At 33.0% G+C, this 27,153-nt stretch overlaps 1 protein-coding gene across 5 annotated transcripts in view; it reads right to left on the minus strand.

Moving 5' to 3' along the window:
• The window catches only part of SPR (Sex peptide receptor), a 202,008-nt gene that overhangs the window by 46,225 nt on the left and 128,630 nt on the right, over window positions 1-27,153 (minus strand). Inside the window, exon 1 of one of the 5 annotated variants that reach the window (XM_069040822.1) lies at window positions 7,800-7,952. The exons of the other annotated variants lie outside the window; for them this stretch is intronic. The gene's annotated coding sequence lies outside the window, so the exon portion shown is untranslated. Of the gene's footprint in view, window positions 1-7,799; window positions 7,953-27,153 lie in introns of those variants that run through there. 5 annotated transcript variants of the gene reach the window in all.

Here is a 27,153-nt window from a genome sequence, read left to right on the forward strand (position 1 = left end):
TACGTATCTCAGTGAGATACACTGGGGATGAATAAATGATGTTACTCATGTAAAAAGTCAATGATTATTTTTTTATCTTACAATTGGATAATGGTACAATTTATATTAATAAAAGTAGGTCGTAACTTGATTCGCAAAGTTTGCATCTTCTGCGTTTTGAGGTTAGAAATGTTATTTGAATACAAGATAAAATAAACGTTTAGTTTGAATGTACCGGGTGATCAAGAAGGACTGTTTAAGCTGGCAATACAATTAAGAACATTTTTTTATTCTGCTATTTACAATACTGCAACCGGATATGTTTTGTGGGTTTATTTGACAGATATCTGACGTAGCATTAATGACGACAAAATGGTAGGTTATGAGAGTAAAAATTAACGGCAAAAAGAAATCAAAGTTGGAATTCGGAATAATAATCTAAAAATTAACTAAAGGAAAATCTCGAAGTGCTCCCCATTTTGCTCTAAACATAAATTAACTCTTCTCTCGAACGATTCACCAGCATGTTTAATTTAATTTGAAATGTCATTGATGCGGCTGTCAGTGTGAAGCCGTCAATAACCGGAAATTAGTCCAGTTGTAAAGTAAAATGTTAATAATAATTAAAGGAATTGTTGAAAGCGATGTCCTTTCTGCTGCAATCACTCTTCCGTAAACATTTTCTTAAAAAAAAATCTTTGTTAACACTAAGACATGCATTATAAATCCGATGGCGCCTTTAATTAGAAATTGTTATGGACATGCTGTATACAGGGTCTCCCAGAACTGGCGGACCAAAATAATACGGTGAATTCATCATCTTCTGGGAATAATAGGAAAAATGTTCAAAAAAATCTATCTTAAATAGTGATTAGGAAAGAAGCAATTTAAACTGACCAATGCTGTTGTTGATGTTAAGTTACCTATTAATTGGTTTTCCTGCTTTATTTGTAACTATGGATATATTTCAAATGATGCATATGCATTGTTGGGTATCCGCATTGTTTGTGCAATGACGGACGTTTTTAGGTTACAGTATTTTTCAGGTTATAGTATTTCTGCTAGGATGTTCCCCATTGGGAAAACGAACTGCGTACTCCTGAGGAGCAACTGTGGCACTCTCATCACACTGTCCATATAAGACAAGCATATTAAAATATTCTGAAGCGGTAAACATTACGTGTTTTTAATGACCTGTCAGAATTGTCAGAAATAATTTATTATGACATAATATTCAATTATAATGTCTTTGCAACAATCAAATTTGTTTCGATATTTACCAATATAATATTTTAAGGTAATTTTATATCTACACGCGATTGGTCAATTAAAAACGTTCTTATTTTAAAATCCAATGAGGGTGGATTTTTTTAAATATTTTTCCTGTTATTCCCAGAAGATAATGATTTCACCGTGTTATTTTGGTCCGCCAGTTCTGGGAGACCCCGTATATCCAGATTGTAATGCACAGTATTATTTATCCGACAAATATTAGTGTCTTGGTTAATAAACAATGTGACGTCATGAATAAAAAGAAGAAAGGAATTATCTTGTTCATTTGAAGCAATTTTTAAACTATCGAAGTATAGTTAGTAAACCAGAAAAGTAGATAGTATTGAGTTCAAAAATAAGAATTTTTTGGAAACAACTAAAGAGATATTTTTTAAACGCTAATCAACATTATTTGTGGTCTAGAAATGATGTGAATTAAACATTTTTAAATCTGGATGTTCTCGATTAAAATTAGGTAGGTATATTTTCAGCACAACTCACCTAAAGGAATATACTCGCATTATGAATGTGAAATGTAAAATAAGAATTTAATTAAGGTACATCCGCATCGAGGAAGACACTAATCGCCATAACTGCGACTCATTTCGTTCGAACAGATTGCGACTGATTAGCATTGTTGAAATCAGATGAATTTGAAATTGTGATGAGGGACGCTTATTGAATCGGGTCCGATCGTTCGATGGTATTTCTTTTGGTCCTAGTTATGCAAATGTCAACTTTGACAAGAAATGCTGATGATTTCTAAAATTGGAGCTGAATCTCCCATAATTAATTAACTGTTTAGATTAAAAACAAAATCTGCAAGTTTAGTGAATATTTCGTTCAGAAAATTATCTTCGAATTAGTTTTGTTAGGGCGTCTAGAGGCTTCGGGAACTTCCTTTTACACCGTACTTAGTTGGGTGTAAATTTAACATAGCATAACTCTGCTATCCCAATGGTCAATTCATGTGATTATTTGGTTGCCTAACAACAAAGGGGCATTAAATCACTCCATAACAAATTTCGTCTGTTCAATTAATTCTAATTTGATTGGAAAATGACAAGAACATAGCACAAACATAAATTGTTAAAAAAAATACTTGGTCACTCTTCTTCACTTATTTTTAAAAATCTTTTGTCACATGCTCATACTATTATTCCAAAATAACGTAATTTCTTTCTGTAGTCTCGAAATTGTCATCACACCTTATTTTTTACTCCAATCTATTTCACTTTACTTTAGTCTCCAGTGATTTTTCCTTTATTTGCACTTCTGACATGAACAAATCTGTTGATTACGCCTTTAGTGCGAGCCACCGAAGACGTTTCTTGCTTTAGAAAATTGGAATACTCGTATTTTGTAACGTACTCATTCTTGCCAGCCAACAGTGAATACGTCCACTTATCATTATTGAATATTCCATTTCAATAGGAACGCAATGCAATAAATACAACATGATCGAATATTTTTATGTTTTAAAAGGTTACTAAATTATTTCTTAAATTTATGTTGGCAGTAAAAATGATCCATCAGCATTTTACATCTGACAGTTTAAGGTTATGTTAATAATGTTACTTTAACAAAAATATAAAAATGGGAAATGTGCGAAATTCTTCTATGCATGGCAGTAAGGAATACAAGAATTCTCCATTTTCCAACTTTATACAATTTCGAAAGCAACTTCCGTTTAGTCTTAAACATTCACTAAAAGCTAAAAGTGATTTTGTCTAAATTGTATAAAGTCCATTCAAAAATCAAAAAACCACCAACGTCGCATTTTCCTCGATAATTACTATCGGCAACGCTGGCTAGTGTTAAATTTGGTGACACTTGTAATTTTGAGGTTAAATGTTTATTAAGTGTCTTGTTTTTCTGGGCATGTTTAAGTAAAAATAATAAGAATCAATAAATAAATTAAACGTGGTGCTAATAAAACAATATGAACGAAATTCAAAGCTATTGAATTTTATTTTTAATCAACTAAATGTTATAATTTATAGTTACCAACATAGTATGAAAAATATCTACCTAGGGTTTTTTTAAATTTTACCAACCTAAAGCAACAGGTGGTGGTTTTTTGATTTTTCAATGGACTTTAAGTTATATTACAGCGTGATCAACAATGACTGAGTCTGTTGGCAATGAAACAATTGAAAAATATTGGTGTTTTTCTGTTTCGTAATTGGCACTGACCGGATGTTTTAACTTGACACGACATTTAAAAAAAAAATTGGTTATGTCGGGTATGTTTATGCTATTACAAAAATGACCCTTTGATGGTAAACGTCAAATTCTCCTGTCAACTCTGTCAAAGCTGACAACCGGAAATGCGTTTAGATTACAATGGTACTAAAATCATTCAAATTTTCATTGCTACCAACAGACTCAGTCATTCTTGATCACGTTGTATTAACAAGTTATTAAGTACCTTTACACAGCACTACCAACATAAATTAAAAGAAAAAATAATTTCATACCCTTCTAGGGGATAAACGTATTTCGGGGAATAAACCATTTTTAGTGTTGTTAAAGTGGGATAATGTTTATGTTAAAATGTACACTAGTCTTCAAAGTCCTCTATTGCTGCTCCACAATTAAATGCGAAAATTTTAACTAACATTTTGAAAAATGATGAACAATGAAAACTGAAAAGTAACAAGTGTGAGCTGTCAAATTTACAAATCAAGAAGAAGCGGCAAATATATGTGTATACTGTAAATCACAGCCACCCACGATGTAAAAAACATTTAAAATAGCACAGCAGTGAATTGATAAAATCTGATTTAATTTCGTAGAAAGGAAGTGTGTTGCGGATGAATTGTGTACTTAGTTTGCGGAGCCATTATTTCAGATTTGTGCGTGATTAATTATCAACCTATTAAGTGTTACTAATTACCTCGAAGGCCACCACAAGATAGAAAACACGCGCGTCGTCGTCAAGGTGAAGGATAAAAAGGATAATGGTCGCAAGTTTGGTCTCTCGAGTGGCGTTAGTAGGCAAGCAGTTCGTTAATCACAGAAAAATATACCGTGCACAAACTTGAACTTTTATATTGTTTTACAACCTTGTTCCGCGAATAAGCATCGGTCTCTTGAGTGTTGAAACTAAGCAAATAATTTCCCCCATTTCACCTCAACTTTTATGAACTTATTAATCAGGTTGTTGTTTTGCTTCCCCAATTGAAATTCGGCCCGTCGCAAATACCCCTTTTAATTAAATTCCCCAATTTTGTTTAACCGATACGGTTTTTAGTTTTCGCGTTAAATTCATACATCCGGAACCGAAATTGAACCGAGCAAGTTTTAATTTCCGGCCGGGAAGACAGTGATGTTTTAATAAGGATTTCTCATTTCGGTGGCGTTCTTTCTTCACACAATAACTATCAGATTGAGATAGTTGAGGCGACGGAAATGTCGCTTTTAACGGGCAGCTTTTTCGTACGCGGGAACTTTTCAATCGATACGTTTTCTTTGTGCTTTACGATATCCAGACGTGTTGAATTTATTCGCTTTAAAAGTCGCTAGTGTCAGACCACCGACATAAATAAGGGAATTGGGTCGTGTGGCGTGAAACAGATGGCCGATAGAAATGCATTTTGTATTTATTCTCCTTAGCGATATCCGACGATGATCGTAAATTTCAAGTCACAATTTGTCATCTCGCATTAAACAGTTGAAACCGTGATTTGTAGTTTCGTGAAATATTCAGTAATGGGTTGAGTGATACATTTAAACTGCACACGAGAAAAATCTATTACTTTTATAACGCTCGTAAACTCGATAGAAATACTTGCTATAAAATTGATACTTGTCCTTATAAGAGACCCAATTCCGGTTATTTCTTTTTCTGTCTCCGCTCCACCCTTTTCCATCGCGACAATAAGTTAAGTATTTTTATGCGCAGAAAGTTCGGCCACACTTTCGTTTTCCCATTAAAATTCATTTTTATGCGAGCACGACGGAAGAATATCTTGGGAAAAAATTTCACGTCCTTAAAGCTCCACTCTTTAAAAATGTTGCAGTCAGAGTCAAGTCAAAAAAGAAAGAAGAAAAACATTTCTTTGTTGACCTTAAAGTGTGGCAAGGTTTGCTTATCGTACTTAACCTCCTTTGTAATTAGAATAATAATGTTTGAATTATTGATTATCTCCTTAAAGTCATCAGTTTTTTCATTTTTGTTCAAGAGTCTGCACTTAACGAACAGAATGATTTATTACGGGATAAATTTGCATGAAAGTGTAATAGTCTTGATCGTGGTTCGATAACAGACTTGACTCGTTTATCTGATTAGAAAAGTAGTAGCAAATAATGAATATTATATCGAGAACACGTTTATCCAAGGAAAGGCAACTTGAAATGTGTCACAACGAGATTGACACATGACACAGATAGAATGTAGAGATATTAAAATGTTTTAGTAATTTGTGGCAAATTAATGGCTACAAGAAGTAATTTATTAATTGATACTAATTAGCGAGTCATTAGTCGGCGAATTAATTAATTATGTTAATTTCAAAAAACAGTTAAAGATGAATATTATTAACAACCTACTTGGCTTGCCAGGATGCTTCATTTATTATTTTTGCTGAAATAGAGAATAAAGCAGTTGAAATTTTCTGATTAAGTGGAAATGCAAGGTGAGTGGCAGAAAAAAATTCAAACGTATTTTTCTATTCAATTAAGACATGTTTTAACAGTCACTAGTTACATAAAAATTTTGGAATTATTATTTTATTTGGGAAATGAAAAATGAGAAATTGGGAATATTGTATTTTTGACGTGTAAAAAATGTCAACTAATTTAAAACAAAATAAACTCAAGTTTGTTATATCGTGTGTTTTTTAAAATTTCACCTCAAAACAGGCGTTGAAGAGTCGATTGTGAACGCACCACGGATTACAGATCACGAATCAGCTGTTTAAAGCTAACCCCATTTTTTGCGTTGTTTGTGTTTTTACTTTGCAGACTGACGAGTGGTGCGTTCACAATCGACTCTTCAACGCCAACTTTGAGGTGAAATAAAAAAAAACACCCGATACATTTTTCGATAAATGTTCTCTTTGTTTAGGTATTAATAATTTCTTATTATTTGAGAAAAAAAAAGAAGCAACAGACAAATGGCCAGATGAAATAATTTTCACAATTTCAATTATTTCTTCAGTTTATTTGATATTTCATGATTTTAAATATTCGTACAAATCGTACGAACAAATATGAAGTCAATATGAACCAATTATTAAATGCAATACTGATTAACTTACAATTACAACATTAATAATTAATTCCAATTAAAAGTTAGATTTAATTTTAATGCCTTTATATTTAAAATTAATTTTAGATTTTACTGGAAAGACGTGTTCCGTTCTTTTTCTTGTCTTTCTCATTTTCGTCCATGTTTAATAGAATTCATTACGATTATATCCATTTGAAAGTATTTTACAATTCCGTATTTCGAATTTGTATTGCTAATTAATTAATTATTTAAAAAATAACTTAAAACCAAATGATACAAGCGGTGTGCGTTTTAGTACATTTATTGGTTCCACTTCTAATAATAAATTTTATAAAATGCAAAAATACGTAACAACTTTAATGTTTCATAATTATTGAATTTTAATCACCATTACAACTGACGATGAAATTTTTTAATAGTCAATTAGAATTAACAATTTACAAAATTAACTGTAACAATATTGCATGGACTAAACGTACGCAACTTAAATTGTAAGGGGTGTTTTAAAATTATTTGGGTTTATCAAGCTGTGACACATTTTATTGCTGGATTTAGAGATAATGAGATATGACTTTTATAAAAAACAAACCAAAATTATTTATATTGATAAAGATATCGAAACATATATGTAAATTGGAATTTATAATTGCTTTTTGTGAAGTTTAGCAAAAGCAAAATACATATTTCCAACCATAATTAGGTATTAATATTGTTAGAGCAATTCATTAAATCTGTAAAGAGAAGTTTACAATCACCAAAAACATTCAAAGAGAAAACTAATTTGTTGTATTTTATGTATAGCTGCAGCAACGAACGTAATTAAGTTGTGCACTTAAATTAGTAGTAATTAAAGTAAATTAGTAATTAGTACCACAAGTTGAAAAAATTAAAAGCCCACAATATACTCGTAATTGCTGCTAACAGCACTCTGTGAAATTTATTAATGCTGTGCAAAAATGGGTATCTGGTCAACACATATTTGTGTAAACTTCTCCTGATTATTGTTAATTAATATTTGTTTTTAACGCTATTTACTTTTGTATGACGCTTAAACACGTTTTGTAGCGTGGAAGTGTAAATAAAACAATAAATGATCACATTTGAGTTTTCACATTAATTTTTGATATCATCAGAACACTGGAGACAGTTTTACGATCCACTATCGGTGATATTTCTCAGATTTTCGTTATATTTAATTTACTTGAATGTATAAACATCAACTTGCGTCAGAACATTATGAGCAACGCGCCTTTTCCGCGATGATTATTAATTCAGTTTGCGGAATAATTCTGGAATAAAATTGCACTTTTACCTTTAGGAGATGTCGTGCGAGGCACATTTACGAAGAAGAAACTCGTTGGAACTGGACGGAATTCGCTCGCACACCACTCTCACCGCCGGTTCGCGCCGGATTGATTTGAAGAATCATCCCGATGTGTAGCAAGCTGCTAACAGGTGGCCGTGACCACCTTATCAATACGCAAATGCGAATTTTATCAAAAACCAATTAGTGTAATGTATCAAAGTGTCAGATTAACGGAGTCGCTAATTATCACTTGAATAATTACTCTTTAATAAAATTTCGATCGACTTACGTTGCAAGTGAAATGAAAATGCGCCGGGGGTGCTGATTAGGTTGAGTGCGATTTGGCGGGGGCTTTTCGTTCTTGTGTATTTTTCTTTGTGTCACTAACAAACAGAAAAGCGCTCTCGAGGGTGGATAGTGCGATTACGGACACCTGCTCGTAAATTGACCTCAAATTACCGTGCGTAATAACGCCGTCTCTCGATTTTAGAGAAAAACGAAATCCACAGTAATATGGATTTGAAACCTGTTTAAATGTCACTAGCAGGTGGGTTGAAAAGTGCCATTTTTTATCTCTCACTTTCTAAATTCCGTTTCAGTATCGACGGCAAAATCTCGAACGAATAGCCGAAGTGATTGATTCAAATTAATTTTTGCTTTCAAAAAACTCGCCTGTTATTCAGTAGCTATAAGAATTTTCTTAAAATTATTGTTTTTTGCTGTTTCTTTGTATAATTTCATATCGGTTGTCAATGATTTGTACTATCATATCAGTTGTCACTATAAAAAATAAAAACAAAAAATTATAAAGACAAATTCCCTCATGTTATGAAAACAGGTGATACTGAGCAATAGTGTGCCGAATATCGCGAAAAAATCTAGTCATGATCAGAAAATGCGTCTTCCGTCGACAAAAATCTCCCTTTCGGTGAAAAACAACGTTGACAAGGCTTTTGTTTTTGTTGGTAACACAAATTAATGACCAAAATGTCAGAAAATTATTTTGACGTTTTCCGAAATGGATTTAAAAAATCGTTTTAGAAACGACTCCAGCAGTGATATTGAGTACAGTGTGAAAAGAATTTGGAATACAACAGGTAAATTGTTGCAGGAAAAGTGCCACGATGAATATAAACTAACCTATAATCCGTTTTGTGATGTTTAGTTGTTCCGAATGTTTGTTTGAATTGTTCATTCGGGAATTTGTCTAGCCAAATATAACTCGACTTCCCATTTTTTTCGGAAAATTTTGATTTTATTAGACTCAAAGTTTGTTGCCCTAACGGGTCTCCTTGTTATTGCCAAGCAACAAACTTTTCGTCATAAAATCAAAATTTTCCCAAAAAATGGGAAATCTTGGGATATTGTTTTTGAAAAAATGTCGGGTGATATTAGTGTCTTAATTTGAAACCGTGGTAGAAGTTAAAAAAATATTAATAATTCTTTCGACTCCACAATGTTAAAATATGAAATACATTTTGTACTAAAATGCGCATCCAACTATCACATGAGTTATTTTCGTTAATTGAAAAAAAATCTTTGATGGATACCTTCCTAGAAAGTGAGTCTGTCTCTATAATCACCAGTGGGTGAAGGTTTCTCTTTCGTTCACTTCACTTTCGCTCATCATTTTGCGCTCACTGTCTTTCCTCACTGGTTTTCATTCACGCATAATTCTGTAATTTTTTCCAATTCATCCTGATAATGTAATTTTGATTTTTTAGGCCACATTTGGTACCTTGCGGCACTTGCCTCTTCCAGGACATCATCAGGAACATATAATTCTTCATCATCCATTTCCAGAACGTGCACAAAACTTCGTTACTGACGTTACAGAACTTTGTTTATTTTGTATTTTATTTTTTCCATAGCAATGGATCCGTCCAAAAATGTGATTTAATTTTAGGATGAACTGGAGTAACATTGACAAATGACGAAAATTGCTCAAAATTGGTACAATAGTCCTTTCGTCCATGCTAAAGTACTGTGCCAAATTTTAAAAAATTTGGTCGAGGAATTTTAAAGTTATTACGTTTTAAATTTCGAGATATTTTACACGCGTTCTTATGAGAAATCGATCAATGCTCCTATACAGGGTCTCCCAGAACTGGCGGACCAAAATAACACGGTGAAATCATTATCTTCTGGAAATAATAGGAAAAATATTTTAAAAAATCCATTCTCATTGGATTTTAAAATAAGAACGTTTTTAATTGACCAATCGCGTGTAGATATAAAATCACCTTAAAAAATTATATTGGTAACTATCGAAACAAATTTGATTGTTGCAAAGACATTATAATTGAATATTATGTCATAATAAATTATTTCTGACAATTCTGACAAGTCATTAAAAACGCGTAATGTTTACCGCTTCAGAATATTTTGATATGCTTGTCTTATATGGACAGTGTGATGAGAGTGCCACAGTTGCTCCTCAGGAGTACGCAGTTCGTTCTCCCAATAGGGAACATCCTAGCAGAAATACTATAACCTGAAAAATACTATAACCTAAAAACGTCCGTCATTGCACAAACAATGCGGATACCCAACAATGCATATGCATCATTTGAAATGTATCCATAGTTACAAATAAAGCAGGAAAACTAATTAATAGGTAACTTAACATCAACAACAGCATTGGTCAGTTTAAATTGCTTCTTTCCTAATCACTATTTAAGATAGATTTTTTTGAACATTTTTCCTATTATTCCCAGAAGATGATGAATTCACCGTATTATTCTTAAATTTTTCAAACATGAAGTATCGATATCGTAGAATTTTCTAATGAATTAACAAAAAAAGTTGGTCGGGAATTTTCCGAGTAATCGCTAATTATACAGGGTGTCCCCAAAAAAGAAGACGAGTCCATAACTCCATTATTTATCGGAAGATTTTAATTATCTGTACATCAAATTAAATGGTTGTTAATAGGCTACACAATGGCCTAATAAATTCAAGTATAGCCCCATGGGCTTCAAGAGTAAACTGTCAAAATATTTTTTTTCAAATGACATTACATATTTTTTTTTTGTAATTCTGATAGAGATTTTCATTTTGAAAACAACAATGTATCACAAGTATACCAAAAATTTACCAAAAAAAAAGTAAAAAAACGCTACTGTCGTCTATGTTCCATTTTGCGCTAAACATTGGCGGCATATCTGCGCAATCCCACATGTTATTATTTGTCATTTGTTTTTCCAGCTACCTTAATTTGGTTATTACATTGTAACGCAATGCATTTTGATAGCTTTTCGCTTGGTGCTCGTCATTTGTTTCAAAAGTTAGTGTTATTTTTTTTTATGTGAAGTTATACTTGTGATACATTGTTGTTTTCAGAATTAAGATCTCTATCAGAATTACTAAAAAAAAGTATGTAATCCCATTTGAAGAAAAATATTTTGACATTTTATTCTTGAAGCCCTTGGAGCTATAGGTGAATTTATTAAGCCGTTTTGTAGTCTATTAACAACCATTTAATTTGGTGTATAGATAATTAAAATCGTCCGATAAATAAGGGAGCTATGGACTCGTCTTTTTTTTTGGGGACACTCTGTATGTGGAAAAACACTGTTTTCGACGTTATACAGCTGTTTTAATATTATAATAAAAAGTGAACAAAATGCATATAATTGATGCCGGTATACCCATATCGCATGTTACGTTAACAACGTTAACAGAAATACAATGAAATGTTGAAATTTAGTTTGGTTATGTTTCCTTTCACGTACAGTCTTAGCCAAAAGATTGTAAAATTACATGTAAGTAATTATCTAAATATCAAGAAAATAAACACAAAATTTACTTACAACTGATTAAAATTAAAATATAAAAACATTTTTTTGCAATATTGATTCCTCATAATAAACGTTTCATAGCATTATAAAAATTCGTCAACTTTTTGCTGAGATTGTTACTCCAGTTCATCCTTAAAATTTTGAATACAAAGTTACAAACTCACTTTCTAAGAAGGTATCGAACAAAATCAAATACAGCACTCGAGAGTAAGGCCGCTTTCGTTCACTTGAATTGCATCGTCTACTCATTTCCGCTTCGAGAACGAACACGCAATTCGCGTGAACGAAAGCTTTGCTTTCCTCACTCTAAATAACTATTAGAGGTTGATGGTAAAAATAACCGGTTTGTGTAGATTTTTCTTGTTAAAATATTTTTACTTTAAGCAGTTCTTTGACATTTTGTAGGTCTGGTTTTCTGTTTTAAATTCATTAGAAAGGGAAATCTTCTGACTGTGTTTTGAACTTTGTTCGATCATGACAAAACGTCAAAGACCTGGGCAGTAACGATAAATCTGTGACTAGTCTATCGTAATGAGCTCGCCTAGCTTACGAGTATGTCTGTTTCGTCGATTTTAACATAACTGGCTTGATTTTTGTGATTTGGCGACGTAAAAACCTATTTAGAGGAGAACCAGAGTCTTAAAATCACTTGATCACCAGTATTTGGGACATTTTCGGAACCAGAGCGCAATTTCAATCACAAACTTCCGATTCGGAACGTTTTTACCGTGATTTTTGTGATTTGGCGGTGTAAACGTATTTAGAGGACTACCAGAGTCTTAGAATCACGAGATCGCAGATCTATTCTAGCTACTGATCTTTCTTTTACAGCGCTTCAGTAGTTTTCAATAAAAAATTCAGCTTGACACTAGCAAATTAAAATGTTTTTTCACTACTAGTCTCAGAAGGCGTCATTATTGACTCTCGAACCGACCCCAGAAGTAGAATTTCTCTCCCAAGGTTAATAAAAAAAAAAATTTGTTACACAGTCTAGGACTGGTTTACAAATCTATGAGGGGCATGGTGACCAACTCAATAGACCGGGACCAATGGCTTAACGTGACTTCCGAATCACGAGACAGAATATAGCCTTTTTTTTTTTTTAATTATTTTTAAATTTCGCCCTGGGTCGGAATCGAACCCGCGACCCTCGCGTCCCTGAGCCGAAACAGACTCACTTAGGCTATATTCTATATTTTCATTATTAACCAAGGTCAATAATGAAACAGCCGTCACCTAGTAACGAAAGATTTTCTTTGATTTTATTGGTTAACGTAGATTTTCAATTTTCATAGCAACCGTTGAAAAATGAGAACTCGGATCGTCGCATCGGACAAACAAATTTAATTAATAATTATTATTAGAAAGGGTTTTAACGTATCTAGTAGTGAAAAAAATAATATATACACCACGCTAGAGAAGACAATTTTGGCGTATAACATACTATTCAGTGACTAAATTGTTTATTATCCTAAACATGTTTTTATCAATACTCCTCTTCAAGCTGGTCTACAAGAATCCAATGGTGGCATTCGAAGCAGTGAAACACGAAAGACAACTTAAAGTTAAATCTTTTACAAAACCTTTTGTTTATTCTTCATTGTTTGCTTATTTGTGCTCGTTGTAGCCAACCAGCTTAAACAAATTGTTCGTTTTGTAACTTCGCCCCCAACTCCGTTTGATTGTTGAGCCTCGACGAAGACGGCGGATCACTCGGGGTGAACTGTTACCGCTCTAATCGTCCAATCAATAATAAATTATTTTTATGATTGCGCTGTCAACTCTGTAATCGTATTGATGTTTGAAAGCTGCCACATACGCATCAGTCGATGAAAAATTCATGGGATGACCTTTTTTGTGGTGAACATGTAAAAACCGGCTCCTGTTTGTCGTTCAACATTAAACTTGAACATTTACGAGCAAAATCAATATTTGTGATGATAATAATTCAAAATGTAGCAAACCGATCCTGTTGACTCTCGCCTTAAAGAAATCCGCAACGGAAATCCACCGGGCATGGAGTGAACAGTCAGCCAGTGTGTAAATGAAATAGTTAATAATCCCTCAATTAAGTAATCGCGATATGATGTTTGATTAAACAACGACGCGAAATGACGTTAGCTTTGTTCCGTTCTGCGGTGTATAAAGGCAGTAATTCGTCTACACTTCAGTGCGTTTAAAATTTGATTTGGACGGTTTGGTTAGGTTAACTTTGGCGGTTCTTCTTTGTTTTGACAATTAGTCTCTCGGTGAGAAGTTAATTGAGTTTTGAAATGATCCGATGCCGCCACGCAAGAAAAAGTCCAGGGTGGAGTCGCCGAGCGCTGATTAAATAATTTTTTGCACGTTGCGTTTTAACAGGAAGATGAATTTTGAAAAGCGGTTTGCATTGCAAATCGGTTTCGAATGGGCGAAGTTAGTTGGGAGAATTATTTGTGTCAACAGGGACTGCGGGAGTTGCGCAAATATCGCGGTGGAAGTTTTTGCTCGTCTTACATCCTGTGGTGGTTTACCTTTGCCAAAAAAACGATTTAATATTTGCTGTTATCCTGGTGGGATAAATATGTATGAGTGTGCGCTTTTTATAGTCGAAATAGGTGGGCACGGTCTGAGACAATGTTTACGCCAGTTCTGAATTATGTTTACGTTGGTTGTTTTGACGCTCCGTTTGACATTTTCCATTTTTATTGGAAAATATTTTTATGGATGATTATTTGCATTTATATGAGTATTATCGGCTGCCTGCACGTATGACTGATGGTGTTTTCGCAATATACAAAATGTTTGCTAGATTTTAATCACGTTGTAATTAAAATGATAACGAAGCTGGATCCGATATACCACCAAACTTTCATTAACTTTACTCTGGTAATTTCTTTGAATTGTTGTGATATTAGATGAGTGGCCAAATCGATTATGTTTATCTCCTTCAGTCTGATGGTAATTGGAAAAACGGTGTCATCTAGTCGCAACAGTGACTCTTCATGTATGAAAATTAACTCCGACGTGCAGACCAGAGGAGTGCAAAAAATAAATGAAATCACTGTATGCCTCCGTGCAGATTCTCAATTTATTGGAGAGGTCTAGACGAGAAAGTTGGTAGAAACGGAAAGGACGAAAATGTAACGTCATCTCCAGACCTATTGTACGGAGCTGTATATAAATTTTACTATAATCTTATCTAACTTTAGGATAAGAGGAACCGTAAATTTACAACTCACAGGGTGTACCGTAGTGAGTTGTCGGAGTAAAAAAACATTCGTGTAGGTTGTTCAATATTTTGGTCGTAATTAGGAATGTCAAATATGAATGTTACTGCGACTATGGAGTACAGAATGTTCTATGGTTTGAGAAGATTGATTTTACATTTTTGTGGCAATTTGGTAATTTCATGGAAATCGAAAGATTATAATTTTTGATACAAATTCAATTAAAAATTAAACTACAAATATGAGTAAGTTTTGATAGATTAGTATGTATAGCCATAGATGAGAAAATTCAAGATGACAGTTGACAACTCGCTTGTGAATTAAGCTAGTTCATTTTTTCTTTAAATAATTGTCAAAATGTTGTCATGTTGGTATGAGCCACTAGTTATTTGATGGTTATTAGGTTGGGAACGTAAAATGTCAAATTGTGCGTCAGCTATTTTGATGTAAAGGACGCTACTAAATATGTTCCGTTGTATTTTTCAGTGTCACTATCGTCTTTATTTCGTGTCTGAAACTCTTCTGACTTTTGAAAATTATATTGATATAACCTCAAACCTGATCTAGGGAGATTTTAAGATACAGGTGTTCCGAAACGAAAGGTTTTAGGGAGGTACAGCCTGGTCTTTAACGGAATTTTGACATTGACAATTGTTTAAAAAAATGGACTTTATGTACATACTTGGAAAGTGTTAAACACAAAATATGAAAATTCTCTTAAAAATTGTTTTTTGTATTTTATACAGTATTTAAATACTGACAATTTCATTATTATAAGTAAAACAGTTATTTATAATTCAATATAACATCTAATGTATTCTAGACGAACGACAGGGAAAGTTGTCCAAAATAATGCTTTAGTTGAACCCAGAAAAGTTCTGTTACGTTCTTTGCATACAATTCAAAGTTAGGAGCGTTAAAAACTTGTCAAGACCAAGAATCGATAGACACATCTGTCAAGATCAAATTCACATGGGTTAGTACTAAAACAAAGGACTGTGTGTTTCTATTCACATCTTGAAGGTCAAGTATTTAAAAATAATAAAAATACAGAGTATTTCAGGAGTGATAATGAGCTCGGCGGAATTAACCGCAACCCACAATACATTTCCAAAATTAACCTGGTTATTCTAAATATCGTATTGTTTTAAAATGAAATTATGAATCTACGATGGCTTTGCTTCCAATAATTTCATTTTTATCACAACTGACATTAATTTCATTTTTATCACAACTGACATTTACGAAAAAGTTAAAATACGACAATTAAGATGTATTCGACTTATGGCGAATGTAATAAAAATGCTTTTGCCGTTGCGCGTTTATGCAGACAATAGACATTTTCCCAAAAACTTCATTTTTTCAAAATTTCAATTAATCAAGCGAATGACGTTTATGTCAAAATTTACGAAACTGCACAGTTAACTATGTTTTATGTTTTTTAATCGAAAAACAAATATCCAAATATCCAATTAATTTCGCAAATGTATTGTGGGTTGCATTTTCAATTTCGTCAGGCTCATCATTTCAGGATATTTTCCACATCATGAAAAAATTAAATCAGTTATTATTAATTTTGCAAACTATTTCCCTTTTCAATACCCATCAAGAATGATTACTGATTTAGTTTTTAATTTTCATTTACATTTTCATCATAATTCATTAATTTGTGAATTTAATTAACAAATGTTCTGCAGGACATATACACACCGTGACTGTATTAAAGCGTACAATTTGTATTTCACTCAAATTTTGCTGTGTCACTGATTTCATAGTTTGTTGAGTGAAATTAATTGACGTCGAGTAACACGAAGTCCATTAGCAGACAATAACGAAAACTAAATGAAAATCTAATCTATTAAGACACAACCTTCCAAAAGCAAAGATCATGTATGAGGTGCATCAGATGTTCCAACATTATATTTATTTGTAATTTTTTAGATACCGATGGTAAATGTGTTCGCTTTGAGAACCAAACTTGTAATTAGATTTATGGGGAGCACAAATGAATTTATTTACCATAAAATAGACATGTGTTTACAAAGAACAAAACATGGTATTAAACATCTTAAACTCATCAAACAAGGAACGTGAGTTATTGTAACAGAACAGCTGAAAGTAATGGAATCTATCATGGACCATGATTGATGTAATAGAACTTTGGTTGTCATTTTAAGTCATTCTCATCTTTCAGTAACAGCAGTTGGCGTGAACGTAACGGAAGTGAAATTAATGCTGCGTTTTCTAGTCTTGCCAATAAGCAGTAGTTATAGAATCTAATTTGAAGAAAATATTTTACTGTCATCTGTACTTTAAATTATAATTTTTCAATTAATTCCGGATTAAGTGTAGTTGTTGAAAAGTATTTTTAAATTTTCCAATTCACTCATCCACGTAAGATAAAAGCTAGATAAATATTATGAAGGTAATCTTCAGATATTTATTCTTTATTTATCAATTATTTGTAAGAGTGCAACAACAAATTTTTCAGTGTTCTTCATTCCTGAGTAGTAATACGGGGTCATTATAAATGATTGTCTCATCGCAGTAGGCGTTGGTGATGTAGTTGAATGTGCCGCAAGCTTTATAACATGAGTGAGACTAGCATCGCCGATAGGTAGCGCTGCTGGCGGTAGTGTACATTTGTCTACTAGTTTGTCTAACGTTGCGAAGCTAGCGGCACATCCCAAATTTGTGTGGGTTTTCAACGCCAACTGCGTTGGGACAATCATTTATAATGACCCTGTACATCCTCCATTTGGTACAACTTAATGTACAGAAGGAAAAATAAAGAATAACATGTCTTTTCTATTTCTCACTATAATTTCGTCATTTGAATATATTTTTTAAAGCTCACGTTTAATTAACACTTTTTAGATCGCCCTGGATAGTTTCACTAACATAAATAAATTTTATAAAAGGCTAATTAATTGTTCATTAAGTATATAAAGCTTGCGAGCTTTAGCATTTGATGTAATTCTACTAGAACAGTTGAACTGTTGCAATCGATGCAGTGCAATTTAAAGTTTGGGTCACCTGTTTTCATAAAAGTTATGGATTTTAATTTGTTTTTGATGCAAGAAATAAAATACAAATAAAATTCTGGAAACTGTCTGGTAATTAAAAAAGTCAGAAAGTTATTTGCTGTGTTTGTACTACTTATTCGTAGTATAAAATTAAACATTTATTTTTTGCTGCCAATAGTTTAATTATATTATAAATATATTGTACATAGTATAACAGAGAAAATTTATGTATGTATCACTTGTGCGTTTATAACGAAAAAACTGCTGAACATATTAGGCGCTTATGTTGAGAAATAAAATGATTTAAATTTTCTTCGGCTTTTGCTTCTATGTCCGGGAGATAGATGACGAACCATCGTCGTACATTTTATGGCGAATTTATTTATATTTATATTTTATGTATATTACACTCTGACAGTATATTAAAAAAGGTTTTTCAAGTTGCAATAACTGTAGACGGATGCATACACATTTTTAACCATAAAAGCTTAATAGGCTTTATCGCGTGAAAGTTAATAACATTAAGCCAGTAATAAAAATTTCGGTTTTAGGAAGGCTATATTTATAATTTCGGTTATCTTTATGATATAAAAATTATTTAAAGGGAAAAGCAATAAAACCTGGACGAATATTAAAAAAGTGTAAATATTTAAAAGGACATGAAAACCTGATGCGCGAAATTAAATTTAGATGTTTCTTGCGAAACACGCGAAGAGCTTGTAGCACCGAAATAAATTGAGGGTCGCGATAAAATAAATAAAACAATAAACATTACAGTAGTATTAATGCATTTTAATTTAGCGGTTCAGTTTCTTTCCCAATAATTTCAGCGTCAGTGCTCACCTTTGTGCATCTCCGGCGGCTCTAACAAACGAAATACCTATAAATAAAATGAAAAATTGTTTTTGCCTGTTGTAGACCATTAAATAATAAATCATGTTAGTTTTTTGCGGGTCTGTGCGTTTCTGGCCGAAAATATTTTTTAATATCGCCCTACGTCGGTTATGCTTTATGATTTACGTTCCAAAAAGGGTTTGATTACGGTTTCCACCAAGTTGGCACATTATGTATTTTAGCTTCAGTCTGAGACTAATTTACTGGACTTTTCTTAACCCGCGTAAAAATCGAATGATTTGCGTCAAAAGCAACATCAAGTATCCTTAAGTCCCAATTTGAGCTTGGCGTGTGATGTCCTTTTTACTGCAACACGTTGAAAGCGTTGATTAATCAAGGGCAATAAATAAAGGTTTCGGCTCAAAAAGCTGGTACGATGTGTCCTTTGTTAAAAAAAATAAAAGACGTGTCAAGTCTGCCGTAAAATATGAAACGAATCAAAACCGTGGAATACGGTGAAACGGCGTCGAAATATAATACATTATACCTCGGAATTGTGTAGAGATTTTTTTCATGTAGAAAGAACACAATAAATTTAAAATACACACAAAGCCTCGACGCTGCCAGGACGTTTGTGTTCTTTTTTTAATTTCATTGAAAGATCGGTGAATAAAACTGTTCAAGCAATCAGAAACGAAAGTGAAAGTGAAATGCGACCAAAGTAAATCTGAATTCAAAGCGGTCCTCGTAATTGATCACAGAGTGTTGAGAAATATTCAGGGAGATGTTTTGTCGGTTTCGGGTGTGTTACGCGTTGACCGAAACTGAAAATGTTCGCAATCGTAACGATTATAAACACAGGGTGCGATGGGTTTCACAAAAATTGGATGAAATGAGAGGTAATTAAAACCGAACAGCGCCACTAGGTGATTATTTTACCTTAATGATGAGCCGTGTTTGTGTTCTATAAACACAAAAATTCATTTCAAACGAAAATTTATTTGTTCATTACCAAACGGAACGTTTTGTTGTTAATTAGACGTTATTAAGTCAGCAGATGGTTTGAAATACGAGCGGTATTTCCTTACAGCCATCGATTTCTTGAATCTACGAAATCCAGGAGTTCTGTATAGATAATGCCGTGCAATAATAATCTCATGTACAGCGTTATTATAAATGTTTTTAACATCGTAGTTGACTGGGCGATTAATTCTAGGTGTGCTGCTTTACATACATTCCTACATGACAGCTGACAGATTTCCGGCGGTAAAAACTGCCGCTAATACCGCCACCTATCTGTGATACTAGTCTGTATCTTACGAGGCTAGCGGCAAAATTTGTATGGTTTTTTACGCCAACTATGATGTTAGAAACATTTATAACAATCCTGTAGTATAGTATAGATACAGCATAATATGTACCTATTATTAGCACTGATACTAAAAAAAACAAATTTTTTGAGAGTTTATGTCTTCCTTTAAATACTTTTTTCTTTAAATAGATAATACTTTATTCTTGTTTTTACAGCTTTGAATGGATTTGTACGTCATACATTAAAAAATAATTAAATTCCTCCTGGTTCTTCTTTCATTCACACACTTCATTCGTTCCAATCTGACCCCTTTCATTCAACAACTCTTTCTCTGTTCTCTCTTCCTCTTTTAACCCCACACATTGTTGTCTCACGTGCTCCATTGTTTCCACACCCTCACCCCACATTGTGCAAACTCTCTCCTTTCCATTCATCCAAAATTTGTTTCCTCTCGTTTCATTTCCGCATCTTTACCTTGCAGTCACCCTTCTACCTTCTCTACTGACGTTGTCCGTGGTATCCTGGTGTGCTGTTGCATACCATTTTACTATACCCTTCGTTGTACCAAGATTCCCTGATTCGTTCTCTTTTCTCGTGTAACTGTACATTTTTGTCTGTCTCTCTCTCTCTATGATACTGATCACCAAAACTGTGCGCCCTACCTAGTTCAATCACTCAATTTCTACGCTTGTGTATCCTGTCCTGTTGCTTTTCCCGCATACCAGCTTCCTTTTTCCATTTCTTTTTCTCTTTTATACACTTTTTGTGGCAATTTATACTTCTCTTTGTCTGATATTCTCTCCTCATACCTCACAGATATTTTCGCTACGTATATTCAGATTTTATAAGGTTTTAGTTCGATTCACTCTTAATACTCATCTTGTGTATTTTTCTTACCCTTCCTCTAATTTCTCCTGTTCCGTCCATCCCCATATTTCTACTCCAGACATCGTTACATTCTTTACTAAACTTTCAAACATTCTATCATTTACTCCACACATCTCTTCTACTACTACTGTGTTCGCTTTCTCGTTAGCTCGTCTACTTTCTCCATATTTTTACCACATTCATTCCCCTGCGTTTATCCCTCTTCTTCCCGTCTAAAATCAATCACGTTTTATCAACGTTCACTTCCAACTCCTTCCTTTTCATATATCTCTCGACACATCCAACCACTCCTTTTATTCTCTTTTATTCCTTGGCACCACTACTACGTAGTCCGCGTAGGCTAGAGATCCTAAACTTTTCCTGCCCACTACTGGTCCTCCCACTTTTTTTTTAATAGAAAATCACAAAATGAAAAATTGTTTTGTAGTGAATATATAGCCGGAAAAGCGATACCGATAAATTAAAGACTAAACAGATTTATGGAAACATTCTGTAAAAGTGATCTTAAGTTTTTCTTCATCAACATAGGAGTACATATTTTAAAAGCAGCACATTACGTGTACAGTATGCTTTTTTAAATAAGAGTAATAAAAAATAAAAACGGAGAAATAATAATTAACACTGTCAGAATTTGAAAAATTTCTCCTGTGTGAGCGGGTTTTGATAAATGTCACAACTTGTCAAAACGAAACGTCAAGCTAATTTTAAAGATTTTAAGCGATTTGGAACCTTTAAAGGGCTCGTCGAACAAAAAAACGTTGTATTCAACTCGTTCTTGTGGAAGTTGGGCCTTTTTTGGCACTCGTTTCACACGCGTTTTAAACTGGCCCACTCATGCCAAAAAAAGCCCACTTTACACACGAACTCGTTAAATAAACTACTATTATGAAACAAATTGTTAAAAAACACTAGTTTAATTTTATACATAAAAATTATAAAACACTAAAGTCTTTAACTACCTCGTAAATGACTATATTAACGGTTGTACATGTTTGTTTTATAACCCAATAACTTCATTACCCTTTACCATTGATTTAATAACCGCTTCTTTCTTTCTCTTTCTAAAAAATTATTTGAAATTGTTGGATATTCAACGAAAGAATGATATCAATTCCACACCTAGTGATAGAAAATACTAAAATCCACGGCTGTCGGCCAATCCATCCCTTGTATTTACATTCTGTCACCGGCGGATCGCCACCTGAATGAATGCGTTGGTAAACAATAAGTCGCCCATCGCGTAGCAACCGCTAAACCAGACACAATTTTAATTGTCAAATATGAAAAGTCAAATTAAATTCAATTTTCAGAGATTGTTTTTTCTTGGTATAGTCGTAGAGAAAGTATAGTCTTCAACTCGAGTATAATGGCTATTATTCACTCGGACGATTCCACCACTCGCCTACGACTCGTGTTGCAATTTTCATTCTCTGGAATAATAGCCATCATTATTTTTCTTTTGTTATTCGGTTTTGAATTCTATTACTACATCCCACTCTATTTATTGGTACTGGTTCTCCATTTTTATATTTTTCATTGAAGCTATTGTCTTGCTAGTAAAATACAAAACATAACACAACATAACTTATCTGCTATGTTACAGTTATGCCGACATTTAGCTACTTTAAATATTTTTTGTAAATTTTAGTACCGGGAAAATATCAAATCTTTTTTTTTTTGTCTTACTTCCGTATTTACATTATATTTTTAAAAATATTGTACTCCTATTAATGTAGTTCTTTTTTAGTTATTTTAATTTTTCTTATTGTTTCTATTTTTTCAAGTATCCGTTTTTTTTTTTCTATTTCTACTTCTATTACATACTTAGTACTTTTATTTTCATTATAGCTCTAGCTTAATTCAATATATTTTTTTTTTTGTAGAAAAAAGTTCAATTTTGTAACTAGAACACCTCTTACTCCCTATATTTTTAATATTTCTGTTATAAACTTTTGTTCCAGGAAAATCGAATCCTGGATTTTAGAGATTGCTCTTTTCCCAGATTTCTCTGCTTAATCAATCATTTTTGTTACATTACTAAAATTAAATTAATACAAAACAATAGCTTTAACGCACTAGTTTTTTAATTCTGTATTTTTTCTCGTATTTTTAAATTAAGCGTTTAATGTAGAAACAAATTCAATGTTGCATATTATCAACAAAGTTGACTAATGAAGTTAATTTTCATTACAATCTGTGTTATGTTAACAACTACTGATGTCTGTTTAAACTGCTTGTTAACATAAAAAAATTGCATTAAAAGTCCATAAAATGTTGACAATTTCACAAAGCAATGATAATTGAAAGCAATTATCACTATTTATAAAATTCATTTTTCACAGGTTTAATTAGAAGTATAAAATATTACCAAAGCATTTAATGAACTGGTACAGACTTTATAAAAACATTAAGTAACAATTTTAATCCTCTTCCTAAAAACAGTAAAATATCGAAATGTTTAACTGACTCTTAAATAACAATCACAAAACGTATTACATAAATGTTTTTTCGTTTAAAAATCTGTTAAACATCCTCCACCCAATGACCAATTTTTTCCAATTAATTTGATTTGGGATTAGGAACCTGAAACAAATGATTTTTTTATCGTCTACGTTGGCTGAAAGAAAATGGTGGATTAAGATATAAGAACGTCGCTTTTCCATTAGAATTAATCTGAACTAAATTAAAATCGAATCGATTCGGATGGCAAACGATTAATTAATTAGAATAATAAAATATCAAAATACCCAAATACAAAAACCATCAATATGGTTTAAATTTATGAGGTGATGAAATGTCTGAATTGGCTTCTTTGTAGCTTGAAATTTTAATTAATCAGAGGTTGTTTCCGAAGTAGCGTTCTGTGTTGCAGTGCGGTTCAATTGTTTACTTTAAAAACGAAACGAAAGGATTATAACTACAGTCAACATACATATTTGTATTTTCAGTAACTAATATCGAAAGGAGAAAGCGTATATTTTCCGGGGTAAACAATTTTGGTCTTGCTGAATTATATTTGAACTTAACCACCGCAATTTAATTAAATCACCGGTCTTAAATCAATAACCGTCCGAGTACCTATGTCCGATAATAATTTTCAGTTTTCACTAAACTATTCGATAAATATCCACTGGAAACGTTTTAATTTCTGCGATTAAGACATGCACACATGTGCGTTATGAGTTCGGAGCAAACATAATCTCGGCTTCGTGACGTTGCTTTATATTAAAGTTTGTTGAGCAGAATAGGTCAAAAAGTTGAATACGGACCCCCAGAGGGCTCACTGCGAAGTTAATGGCTTACGAATTGTTTCCTTCCTAATGGAACGAAATTTGTGTACATGTTTTATGTTTAATTATGACAGTCGCACAACACGTTTCAAGTCGCACAGTTTTATTATGATTTAGCGATTGCGGAAGGCGGATTGTTCGTCTGAAGGGCAAGAGATGCTTGACTAATAAAATTTCAGTATCTGTTTACAAATGCTCTATTTCTGTCAATGCAAATGTTTTCAGATCTAATCTTAGATTAACTGGTATTATTAGCTGCAAATATCGCAGGCTCGTCGCGGAAGACCCCGACAAACAAATGGACGATTTATTTCGTCACAATTTATTCCGAAATAAATCAAAATAAAAATCATTTTCTTTCCCGTTCGGTCTTGACGATAAATTTTAAAATATGAAATTTTCTTCCGTTCTGGTGAAATATCGTTTTCGTATTATTACAGCTCCTTTTTCTTCATCAAAAAGAAACTTTCTCCAAATATGTATGAAAATAACGCGAGGGTGTATTAGCTTTTGAGGGTTGCGTCGATGTTTCCCCCTGAAAAACAGCAACAGGGACAAACTAACTGAAACGTGCAGCACTTTTGACTAGGATTAATTAAATTTTTGCCACGTGTTTCAGGTTTTTGTCAAGTTATCGCTAATCGTGCAAAACACTTTAGCGTCGGGAGGTAGATAATTAGTAATTTAGGCCTGATCGTTCGAGTGAAAAATCAACTCGAGTACTTCCGCGTCGGTTTGTTGTGTATTTACTGATAATTAATGTGCAATGTGGCACCGACTTTTGTAGTCGCACCATTAAACTGGCCTGATGCATTTGGCTTTATGGCAAAAGAGCTTTTAAAACAGTTAAAATCCAACTGAAAATGTGTAGGTCCTGGTTAAACGGCCAAATAAATGTGGCTCTGGACAAGGATCATTTGTGGACATTAACCGCTGCGGATAACGTTTTTACTCAAAAAGGTCAAAGGTTATGAGCGCTGCTGCTATTTCAGCAGGAAAACGCCGAAGAAGAGGTTCGAAAGGGCAGTCGAACAAGAATTGTCATGATTATCTCCCTACGCTGAACTCATCTTGGACGTGTTCCCTGATGATAACGACCTAAAAGTACAAATATCTTTCAAGTTGCAACATTTAAATAAAATGTGGACTTCAAGCGCTCACGAAATACCCTACGAATAGGGTTTGCGATGTAATAAAAAAGTTTTTAATAATTCATATTCTTGCAGCTTAAAAGAGCTTAATCATTGCTTTCGTACATTTTATGCATTTTACAGTTTTGGGAACGGATTTAAAAAGATGGCTTTTAATGTATAAAAGGTGGACTTAATGAATATTTATAGTTTCAGCTTATAAGGCAGCTTATGACCCAATATGCAGAGTGAGAAATGAAATTAAAAAATATTTTTAATTTAAAATGTTATCTTGTCTGAAAGCAGTGCGTTTTGGTTGAAGGAGTTTGTCAATTTATATTAAAGCCTGGTGCATTCATGTCTACCACTAATTATAATTTATAACTACCCCTCTTTTAATTTTGCATTTCTCCTGTGTTAAAACTTTGGAAGTAATGAAACGCCGTTTCTCTGCGAATATTTTTTGCTATAGTATATTTTTTCCTGGTAGGCGGTTGCGCGCGCCATTTACGAAATCCTGCAACGAAATGCGACCTCCCTATTGGTTAGTGGAATAGAGTAACCAATAGGGAGGACGCATTTCGTTGCAGAATTCTGTAAATGGCACGCGCAACCGCCTGCCAGGAAAAAATATACTATAGTCATGTTTTATTTAAAAATGCGTTGTATGTCTGTGTTATTTAAATATAGAAATTAGAAACACGTATGAAATGGAGATATCGAGAGAAAAGGTGTACTATTTTCAATCAATGACAATTATTCTGAGTGGTGATGTTCATTAATCTCGTGTAGGTACTATTTTCAATCAATGACAATTATTCTACATAAATGTTTCAAATGTTGCCGGAGTGGTGATGTTCATTAATCTTGTCGTCCTTAAAGTAGTAATTTTTAAGCAATGAAAATAATTAACAACAATTTTATATATCAAAATCAATATGTTATCGGTGTTCATTTAAATGTCCCGTCAAAGTTAACGTTGAAGAGTCGATTGTGAAGTTGTGAACGCACCACAACGGATTACGGATCACGGATCAGCTGTTTCAATCTAACCTCACTTTTTGCGTGGTTGGTGTTTTTACTCTGCAGACTGACAAGTGGTGCGTTCACAATCGACTCTTCGACGCCAACTTCGATGGGAAATTTAAATGAACACCCGATATTAGACCTTAAAAAAATACAGTTAATTCTATGATGTTGAACTACTGAAGCTGATTGAATAAGTTATTAGCACTAATTAGTAAAACTAAGTTTTATGTTAATTTAAAGTTATTAAACTAATCTCTGTAAATTAAACAAATACATTAACTGATTAAATTAAACAACGATGGTTATAGGTAATAAGACGTAATCCACCGATACCTATATGCTTTAATTTATAAGCCATAATGAAGTAATAACCATTGTGGCGCAGACGTCGTAAAATAAAATACCTAATGAAATATAAAAGGATAATTATATCAAATGTCAAAGTTCATTCACACTTTCCTTAAATTATGAGAACAAATTGATTCTCGAAATGAGCCCTAAAAATTAATTAAACGGAATTTAATTATTCTTAAAATCCTGAGTGACTGAAATTTCAGAGCGTAATCAACTTGTTCCGGTGAAATAAACTCACGACGACAATTATGAAAAATATCAAATTAATGAAACATGTTTTTCAAGTATCTGATGGCCAAAAAGAGAACTAATTGATTCGTGAAACCATGCGGGGACGGTTTTTGTATTTCCATTTTAATTGTGATCAAGGGAAGAAGGAAATGTATTGTGTCCGGGCATATTTTATTCAAAATGTCGATACTGACAAGTGAAGTTGCGTGTTTTATTCAAATAATGGCAGTCTGTAACAAACGTTGTTGAGCTTCAGC

Source organism: Tenebrio molitor, chromosome 1, assembly GCF_963966145.1.
Source record: "Tenebrio molitor chromosome 1, icTenMoli1.1, whole genome shotgun sequence".
NCBI lineage: Eukaryota > Metazoa > Arthropoda > Insecta > Coleoptera > Tenebrionidae > Tenebrio > Tenebrio molitor.